At 47.8% G+C, this 7,268-nt stretch overlaps 1 long non-coding RNA gene across 1 annotated transcript in view; it reads right to left on the reverse strand.

Moving 5' to 3' along the window:
* Nucleotides 1-1,301: 1,301 nt before the first annotated feature.
* The window catches only part of LOC120610308 (uncharacterized), an 8,341-nt gene continuing 2,374 nt past the window's right edge, over nt 1,302-7,268 (reverse strand). Inside the window, exons 2-3 of the long non-coding RNA XR_005654906.1 lie at nt 4,351-4,465; nt 1,302-2,620 (exon numbers count right to left, since the gene is read on the reverse strand). This is a non-coding gene — a long non-coding RNA (uncharacterized LOC120610308). The remainder of the gene's footprint in view (nt 2,621-4,350; nt 4,466-7,268) is intronic.

Genomic DNA, 7,268 nt, shown 5'->3' on the forward strand with positions numbered 1-7,268 from the left:
ACACAGCACCTAATAATAGAACACATGTCTATTTGTGAGCTCATGGCACATTTATAAATATGGACCAAATGCTGGGTCACAAAACATAGCTCAAAGTCATACGGAAGACTTACTGGGCCATGGTGCAATCACGCTGGAAATCAGAACAAAAAGGTAACTAGAAAACCTCCAACTGCTTGGTCCAGGACAGACTGAAGTTTGAGGTGGAGGGGTGGTGAGTTTAGCACCGTCTTTCTCAGGGCTGCTCCCCAAATGCCCTGTTCACTCAGACTCTGTAAATAGTACCTCCAGGGAGGGGCAACGCAGGGGCCTGCCCTGTTTGCCAGTTGACATGATTGATTTTATACATGCATGTCCCTGCGTGTGCATGTGTATGTATATGTATATATATGAGACCCACTTATACATGCATATCCATGCATACATGTGTATGTGTGTATATATATACACACGAGATCCATTTGTACATACATATCCAAGCATGTTCACGTGTATGTGTATGAGACTCACTTATACATGCAGATCCATGCATACACATGTGTATGTATATATGAGACCCATTTGTGTAGACATGTCCATGTGTGTGCATGTGTATGAGACCCACTTATACATGAAGATCTATGTATACACATGTAGATCCATGTATACACATGTGTATGTATGTTAAACCCATTTGTACATATATGTCCATGTGTGTGCATGTGTATGTGTATGAGACCCACTTATATATAGCATATCCATGCATATGCATGCGTATGTAGGTATATGGGTAGTCATATACACAGCTCACTTCATATGAATTTTTTTAAAGGAAAAGGGAGAAGAAAAAAAGAGTGGGAAGAGGGCGTGGGAAGGATGGGGTGCACGTCTGGAACAAATAGAAACCTCAGCGCTCACCACAGTTATCTCCAGGGAGCAGGCTGATGGGTCATCCTTTTCTTCCTCTCTCACTCGTGTTTTCTAAATGTTCATGGTCAGGTTCATTCTCAGTGGAAGAAACAGACACTCAAGCCGGCCTCCTCCCACAGGGTCTTCCTGAAACCCTGCCCGTGGCCAGCACTCTTCTGCTGATGCAGTGGCTTCTTCCCGCTCCTGAGAGCTGCCCCAGCAGACAGCAATACTGGGCCTGCCAGCTAGGCACTCAGCACACTCCGTGCCGACCGCCTCCTTCCGGCCTTTCCTGAATTCTCTCCAGGAGCTGCCCTAAACGCCGACAGCCAAACCAGGTCAGAATAGGAGTTACTTGCAGTGTTGCCCGACTGATGGGCTCGATCATTGCCCATGATCAAGAGCACGGGTAATTCTCTTTATCAATAATTTATTTGCCCGGAACAGACAATACAGCAAAGGCATTTATATTGAAACAAACAAAAAAGATGTTGGATGTATCTCAAAATTCACCATGCCTTTTTTTTAAAATTAATAATTGCATTGTGTTAGAAGACTTAGAATGTGCAAAAGAGTATTAGTATAAGATCAATCTATCCTCAAACTCCTAAGTAAATTATTATAAATATTTTGGAAAGTTTATTTCCATACATTTTTTTCTTATTTCATAATTGGGGCCATACTATGTACAGTTTCCCAACTCCATATCTTTTGTGTGTGTTCAAATACACGTGACAGAACATTTGCCATCTTACCCATTTTTAACTGTACAGTCCAGCGGCACGAAGTATATTCACAATGTGCAACCATCCACTTCTAGAGTTTTTTTCATCTTCCCAGACTGAAACTCTGTACCAACTAAAGAACTTTCCATCTCCCCATGGGCAAACCCACCCCAACCCCTGGCTCCCACCATGTGCTTTCTGTCTCTATGAATCTGACTACTCTAGGTACCTCACGTAAGTGGAGTCATACAGTAATGTGCCCTTTTGTGACTGGCTTATTTCACTCAGCATCATGTCTTTAAGGTTCATCCAAGTTGTAGCCTGTGTCAGAATTTCCTTCTTTTTTAAGGCTGAGTAATATTCCATTGAATGTGTATACACATTCTGTTTGTCCATTCAGCCATCAGTGGACACTTGGGTTGCTTCCACTTTTTGGTTGTGGTGAATAATACTGCTCCGAACATGCGGGTATCTGTCTGAGTCCTTCCTTTCATTTTTTGGAGTATATACCTACAGGGGAATTGCTGGATCACATGGTCATTCTATTTTTAATTTTTTTGAGGACTCACTTAACTTTTAAGTGTGAGCTTTTTTCAACAATATTTTTGTAACTTTTTACTTTTATAAAATTTCAAACTTCCCAAAAAGTTGCAAAAATACAACAAACTCCAGTAACAACCAGATTCACCAATTGTCCTCATTTTTGCCACATTTGCTTTATAATTTCTCTCTTTCTCTCTCTACCTGTGTGTGCATAAGTGCAAACAGGTCAGATTCTTGGAAATAGTTACCTTTTGGCAACTTGCACAAACTCATCACTAGCCCGAGCCAGCTCCTCTGCCGTCTTCCCCAAAGAGGTGAACGTGTCACCCCCCAGGTCACTCCTCCCCATGGCGATGATCAGGTGGCAAAGCTGCACCATCATCGGTGAGATGAGCCTTTCGATGGCATCGTTCTGAATGATGGGGCTGATGTCATCCAGTGGGGAAGGCGCTCTCTCTTCCAGCCTATGAATAGGAGAGTGACAGGGTCATGGCCCATGCTGAATGGCATGCCACAGTATTTGTCTCTGAGCTGACATCCATTTAATTCTCTTACTGTGGGAAAGAAGTCTGCAGAACATTTGGGGGTTAAATAAGGGGAGCTGTCGGGATCCCTCAAGTGTAGAGTAGGTTGTGACTCAGTAGCACCAGGTGAAAAGTGGGATTCAGACACAACAGTGGTTCAGAGAAACTGGATAGAAAATGCAAACAAGCTGTACGAAATGAGACAGTTTGAGAAATGGTTTTCTGGAAACCACTAATAACACAACACTGTACACAGAGGAGGATGTATTTTGCATAACTCTCACTCTCGAGCCCCTCAGAATGAGGGTGAAGCCATGTGCTGGAGGAGCCCTGCCCCAGCCTGAGTAGGTGACTCAAAGCCAAAGTCTCCGAGATCCTAGCAGCACATCACTCAAGATTCATAAACCTCCTTCCCCAGGCAGCATGCAAAGCTGAATGACAACCCAAGGATGTCACACAGGAATTCCCAGTATCATGTCAGTGGACGAACAAAATTCCAATGCTGAAATTCTAAGATTTGTTCAACTCTGTTCTCTCATCCAAAATTTCCCTCAAACAGAAATGAAAAGAGGAGCCTCAGACTTCTAGTCTGGATGAAATAGGTTCCTGCGAGTTGAGTTCCTGCCATGACATCTACAACAATCGGGTAGATGGCACACAGCGCAGAACGCATCCGAGCATTATGGAAGTGGCATCGCGACATGACCTGGAATTCCAGAAAGGAGACTCTTCCAGCGATGAGTTAGTATGAATGACGGTTTAGTTTCAGGGACATTTATTAGTTCTGGGCGCAGGCTGAGGAACAGGGCCTGGGCTAGTCAGAAAAGTCTAGTTCTGGAGGAAACAAAACAAAACAAAAAAACCCTTTTATGATAAAAATAACCCCACACCTAGAGACATTATATAGTCCAACTGCTGAAAACCAAACACCAGGAAAAAAATTGTAAAGTGTCCAGAGGAAAAAGGCTTGCTACCTACAATGGAGCAGCATCAGACTGTCCACATATTTCTGTGTCGCATAGCCCAGGTCAAAACCTCAGGGGAATGCAGGGCCGGAGCCATATTCAGTCATACAAAGTTCTTTTAAAGCAATGAAGACCCTCCTGAACCCTCTAAGTGAAACAGCAAGGACTCCGGGAGGCTCGAGGCTCATCCCACGCCTCTTGGCAGGACCTCGGACAGTGCCCCTCATCTCAGAGGTAGCGAGTCTCAGGATTAAGTCTCCTGCTTCTTCCCTGTGGGGAGCCCAGCTGCAGGGGGGAGGGAGGGTTACATCCCACGGGAGGCCCTTGGCTTGATTTGAGACATGACTGCTCTGAAACAGTCACTTTCTTTCTTCGGAGGATCAATGACATTCAATAGCATCAAACAAGTCTGCTGTCCTTGAACCACCCTGTCTCCTGCACCTCTAAAGACAGCCGTGTCATCCGAGGAGAGCCCCACTCTGGCTGTTCTTATCTTGATTTCACCACATTCGAGGAAAGTTTTAGCAGTTGCTCTGCTAAATGATGAGTTTTATGTGGTGTCAGTGGGCACTAGACTTATGTAAGATACATAAATGTCTAACCACTATGCTGTACACCTGAGACTAATATAATACTGCATATCAACTGTAGTTGAAAATTTTTTAATTAAAAAATATCTGATGCTTTTATCAGCACCCCACTTACGGTAAGGACAGGGCACTCATCACTGGCTGGCTTGTGATTCCTCCAACTCCACAGTCCTGTCCTCAGTGTCTGCTCCCCGGGATCTTTCCTGCAGTCAATCTTCAGGATGAACTCCCTGAAACAGCCGACAGGGGGTCTAGGTGACACAGGTCCCCAAGAGAGAGAAGCACAACAGTGCCATGGTCTGAATGTTGTATCCCCCAAACGCATATGCTGAAACCCAACCCTTGGTGCAGCAGTAACTGAAGGTGGGACACTTGGGAGGTGCTTGGGTCGCGAGAGTGGGGCCCTTGTTATTGGGACTCCTGTCCTCATAAAGGGTCCTGAGAGCCCCCCTGGCCCTCCCACCACATGGGGACACAGAGAGGGGAAAGCAGTGTTCAGGACCCAGAAGCTTGGCCCTCACCGATGCTGAGTCCAGCGCCTAGACCTTGGACTTTGCAGCCTCTAGAGAGATAAACTCCTGTTGTTTATTGTGTTCCATTAGAGCAGCCAGAAGGGATCAAGATGGTAGGGACCAGACAGAGACAAGCTGTGCGTCAGTCTGGCCACGGGCAGCATAAACCGTCCAGCACAGTTGCTCCCTATGAGGCCAGGGACCAGCGGTTTGTGCCCACATCTCGGTTCCCTCACGCTGCTGTAGCAGAATGCCATGGACTCAAGGCTTAAACAACAGACATTTACTTCTCACATTCTGGAGGCGGGATGTCCAGGGCAGGGGTACCGGCAGATTCGCAGATTCGATGTCTGGTACACGCCTCTTCCTGGTTTGTGGCCTGCCTCCATGCTGTGCCCTCATGTGGTAGAGAGATTGATCCTGTGTCTCCTCTTACAAGGGTACAGATCCCACTGGGGCCCACTCTCATGACCGACCCCCTCCAACACTGATCAGCTCCCCAAGGCTCCATCTCCACACTTTCATACTGGAGATCAGGGCTCCCACCTGCGAGTGTGGGGGATACAGGCACTAGCGTCATTCAGTTATTTGCTGCGGGCTGCCTCCCAGGTCCCTCCCCTGTGCCCAGGCACAGGTAGAGGGCATGTCTCCAGATAAGGTGGTTCCTGCATCAAGGGCCATTCTTTGGAGGGGACACACACAGACGATTGTGTGTGGAATAGTCTCACAGCAGCTGGGGATGGGTGCATGAACCTGGTGATGGGGGCAGATAGGGAGACAGAGCCAGCCTCAGGGAGGGGGCACAGTCCCCTCCTGGTGTTGGGACTGGCCCGCCAGCCACTTGGACTCAAAGTGGGGGATGATGGGTCACTTGGAAAGTCAGGGCCCTGTGCTCAGAGGAAGGGTTCTGAGCAGAAAAAGCCACCATAGCACTGCCATTTCATTTTGGGTGCCAAAGAATTTGATATAGTGTGTTTGAGATGACACATAGAGCACGCGACCCACTAGAGTAATTTTATAACTCTCTAATCATATTACTTACCCAGAACAAATCAATCAAGAATCCTTTAATTAAGCAACATCATCAATGACTTCATGTCTTAGAAGCATCGCAAACAAGGGATCTGCTCTCCAGACCAAAGACAATTAGAAGATGTCATTGGCTGAAGTGAGCACAGACCTGGGGCCACATCTTGGTTGGGTCTGTGCCCAACTCCCAAGGCAAAGGGCCACCTCCCAAGGTCAGCTTCCAACCCTACAGCTCCAGCCACCTCATCAGCCCAGTGCAAGTCCCCTTCTCATGGGCCATCAACACCCACATGTAAACCCTCTCCCGGGCCATTGACCAGCTCCCCTAACAGGGTGATTTACCACCTTGCTTTGGTACAATGCTGGCCGGTTGGTTCCTTTGGCCTTTGAAGTTCCAATGGTTGGCCTCGATTTTATATATAATACATGATATAAAATAAATATGTACTTTGTATAATGCATTGTATGCAGGTGTATGAATATATCTGCATGTAAATATACACAGCTGTACATGCCTGAAGCAGAGGAGTGGCTTCTTAAAGATGCAACTGAAGCGCCCATCTGGACATGACAGCCTGTGAGAAGACACACTCTTCTTCAAGATGGTGCACACCCCTTGAACGACAGCCATTGTGTATGGGGTGTTCCTGAAAGGCCGACTGACTACCTTGATATCAGAACCTAGTGGTGGAGACAGGAGTGCCTTTCTCGCCATCCACTGAAGGAATGTGCTTACCTTTCTTGTCCACTCTAGACTCTGTGAGGCTGGAAGCCCTGGGTCCCGAAGCATGGATAGGTACACCCACGGGACATGCAGGCAGAGTGGGGCCCACGCAGACTCCTGCACCAGCCAATGCACCTTGCTGCTGGGGACTCACAGCTGCCCACCAGGGGTCACTCTGAGCTGGCAGAGCTGTTTTCCCTAGGGCCAGTTCCTCCCCAGGGCAGACTGTAGCCAGTGACAGGTCCCCTGGCTTCCGGGATCATATCCTGTGTGTCAGACAAGGTCAGATTTGACCTGAGACCACATTCTTCCTTCCCCTCTGCCCTGCAGGCTCTTCTGGAGGGCATGTCTTCCATCACATGCCTCCCAGCCACCGGCCCTGCCATAATGCCTAGGGAAACTGAGCTAAGACCCTTCCCCAGTCTGTCTAGCCAGGGCTGAGTGCTCAAGCCTGTGGAGGGCCAAGCCTTGTGCCTGGAGCTGCAGGTAGCCGTCTTGCACCCATGATGGGGTCCTACCTGTGGACAGAGCAGCACTGAGGGATGGAGACAGTGTGGCCAAGTCCTCAGGATATTGCTTAAGCCTTTGGATTCAAGCAAAATGTTGTCCTCCAACACGTTCTTGTTTTGCTTAAGCATTTGGGTTGCACTTGGGATGCCCAACTGGCACACCTGGGAACCCTCAGGCAGTGGGGACCTACCTGCCCGAATGCACAGCTGCTGGTACTCAGCAGTCACGCTTAGAGACAGGGAGAGGAGCCACAGAATA

This window comes from Pteropus medius, unplaced genomic scaffold, assembly GCF_902729225.1.
Source record: "Pteropus medius unplaced genomic scaffold, Ma_sr-lr_union100, whole genome shotgun sequence".
Lineage (NCBI taxonomy): Eukaryota > Metazoa > Chordata > Mammalia > Chiroptera > Pteropodidae > Pteropus > Pteropus medius.